This window comes from Numida meleagris, chromosome 16 (assembly GCF_002078875.1).
Source record: "Numida meleagris isolate 19003 breed g44 Domestic line chromosome 16, NumMel1.0, whole genome shotgun sequence".
Lineage (NCBI taxonomy): Eukaryota > Metazoa > Chordata > Aves > Galliformes > Numididae > Numida > Numida meleagris.
In genome coordinates, this window is record NC_034424.1 from 9,346,061 (window position 1) to 9,349,275 (window position 3,215).

Genomic DNA, 3,215 nt, shown 5'->3' on the forward strand with positions numbered 1-3,215 from the left:
GCGGGACCGCGCCGCCGGGGCCGTAGGTAAGGATGAAGGGTTTCCGTTCGCGTCGGGGCGTTCGGGGCGGCCGCGGGCGCCGGGAGCGCGGCCGGAGCCCGTTGCCGCCCGGCGGGCGCGGGGCTGTCAGGGGCTTTTCCAGCCCCGTTTCTGCACGTGCTCCTTTGTTCTCCGATAGAAGCTTTTTATATCCATCGCGTAATGTAAGCCAGCTGCGGAGCGGCGGCCCGGCCCCGCGCGGCGGCCGCACAAAGCTTCGTGCGCTGCGGGGCGCGGAGCGGGGCGAAGAGAGCCCCCGCCCCAAATCGCCCCCAGCCCCACACGGGAATTTAAAAAAAAAAAAAAAAAAAAAGGAAAAAGCGGAGGAGAAGAAACTCGCGGAGCCGCGCTGTAACCGAACACTGCGCGGCCCCGGGGCGGGCGCGGCGCCGCGGACGGGAGGAGCCGCCCGGGGACAAAGGCGGCGGCGCGGGGCGGTGCGGGGCGCGGTGCGGGGCTGTGCGGCTGACCCGAAATCTGACGGTAACGCGAGCCCCGGGTGCAGCATTCCGCAGATGCCTGAAACGTGTGGAAAGCGTCGTGCGAAGATTGCTTACCCAAACTTATGCCGTGAGAAGTGCCGTGTGTTTGCTGAACGCGCTGCGCTCTGTCACTCACGGTGACGCTTGCACCAGATTCTGTCTGCAATAAAACTCAGCCAACCTGTACGTTTAGTACGCTTTAAGGAAATACTTCGATTTCATCAACTTTTTCTATCGGTCTCTGAGCTTTAAAAACGAAATGAGCTGGTTCTGCTGTAAGGAAAATGCCGCAACAAGTTTAGAAAGTTCCCAAGCGGACGATTATCCCCGCTGCTCGTGCCCAGAAATGGGAGAGCGCTCCAAAAGCTCCCAGCAGTACCAGAAAGCGGCGTTAAACCCCACCCCGAGCTGCGGCGCTTCCCGCACGGCCCCGCATTGGGCGCCCGCGGCTCGCGCTGCTGCCGGGCGCCTCCATTCATGCGCCCGTACCTGGATTTGAATAGAAACCAGACAGCAATTCTTCGCTGCCAGCCACCATTCGCCGCCGGACAATAGCGGTCTGTTAGCGCAGGCCCAGGCCGGGGGACACAAAGCTGGAGCGGCAGAGCCGGGCTGCAGCGCACAGGAAATTACAGCTTTTGATGCACGGCGGCAGCGCTGCCGTCAGCGCGGGGCTGCACCGCACCGGGCGCTCCGCACCGCCCAGGGGGCACGAAGCCCTGCGGGCACGGCCCTGCACCGTGCAGCCCCGCGGGGCAGGAGGCACACGGGGAGAAAAAAAGGGATTTTGTGGACAGAACCCCCCCGTGTTCACGTGCGTACAGCAGCAGTGCAGCTGCCTGGGGGCAGCCTGGAGGCCGCATGCAGGTGTGGTAGGGACCCTGGGCTGTGGCACCTGGCAAACAGCGCAATAAATGAGGAAAACAAAACACTCAGTGTCTGGTGCTTCCTATCTCCCTGCTTTTCCGATAGTCTCCCAGAGCTAAAGCAAGAGCTCCTCACAGACAAGGCTTTAATCCTCTGCCTGGAGCCAGTGAGCAGAAGTTGCAGAGATCAGGGCCCAGCGTGGGGCTTTACAGGATGCAGAGCTGCCCCCGGCTGCGTGCTGGGGACAGAGCTACCCCAGGGGCTCAAGCTGCCCCTCCTCACTGCCAGAACTGATCCCCGGCCATCCCCACCGGGTACAGGCCCTGCCCCAAGGCTCCCAGCCGCAGGCCGGGCTGCACACAGAGCAGGGCTCCCTGCCTGGCCATGGGCTCCGCTGCGCTCCTTCACCCGGGCACACACAAACGGAGCTGTCACATAGCACAGGTGGGAACGCGTGTCACTGAGCTGCAGCAACGCGAAGCAGTGTGAAAGAGAGGACGCAGGTCGGGCTGTTGGCTGCTCCCAGTGGCAGGGTAGGGATGGCCAAACCAGCGCACTGTTGTGAAAAAGGGAAATTCACTCTAATGTGGTACGAGTAACATTGAGCTAAAATATCCCTGTATGCGAGGGGCCGGCTCGTAGCACATTCAGATGCTGTTTCAGAGCACTGGAAATATAAACATGAATGTAAGCACTCCTGATGGGAATCGGCTCTGTCTGCATCATTATATAATTTCCTTGTATTCTCTTCCTGCTGCAGTACAATGGCCTGGATGCATTACTTCTCAGTACAACTTGGGTGACGTGAATCACCCAAGCTGTTCAGAGTTTTCTGTTTTTCCTTGCTTATCCAGGAGGACCCATCAAAAGGAGCCTCTGAATGACGATATTACAGATGAGGCCTATTAAAAGTTACGGATATTGATGCGTGTGCCAGCAAAGCACATGTAGACCAAATACCGCTGTTCTCTTACATGGCAGCCACCTTTTCCATTTCCTCTGAGTGCTGATACTGGTTACTCATCGGCAGGCTGATTCTAAAATTAAAAAAAATTAAAATCTCCTGAAATTGCTACCTAAAAAGAAAACATGCATCAGGCTGTATTCTGCCTAGCAATCAGGGAGCTCAGTTTTAATACCTGTTAAGCTCGTTGCTCAGAATGGAAGTGTCCTGTTAGAGGCTGGCAGAGCCTGCGCCTAATCAGAGCAGCCGTAACAGGAACGTGTGGGCACATCCCTGCCTGTAAACATCTGTAACCTCAGCTGGGACAGAATAATCCCATCGTGTACATCAGGAAAGGATGCTGATAGCTGCTGAAGTTCCTGTTGGGGCAGGTTCTTAACCTACCCCCAGAAGTAACAGGTAGCAGCTTTCCCACCTCCACTTACAGCTATTCCCACGTAAAGTTTATGAAGACTCACAAAAAAGAAGAAACCTTTTAACTACAAACAGACTTTGAAGCTGCAGCGGTTGCAGCATCCCACAGCGTATGCAGTCTGAGCGCTCATTAACAGCTAACACTCACGGCAAGGCTCGGCTGCCAATAAACGCGCCAGGTCTGACCAAGTGCAGCATTGCACTTGGCAATTCAACAAAATGTGGAATCTTAAGAATTTCATTTTATCTCAGTAATAGCCAGCAGATGCCATAATCACTTCAAAACCAGATTATCGATAGAATTCAAAGATTTCAACTGTTACAAATTCAAAAGACAATCAGGTCTCTGTATCACAGATCAGAGAAAGGCACGCGTTCTCCATAAGCAGCACTGATATGTAGATCGATAAAATTACTTTTTAAAATAGACTTCACTCAGAAATTCTCAG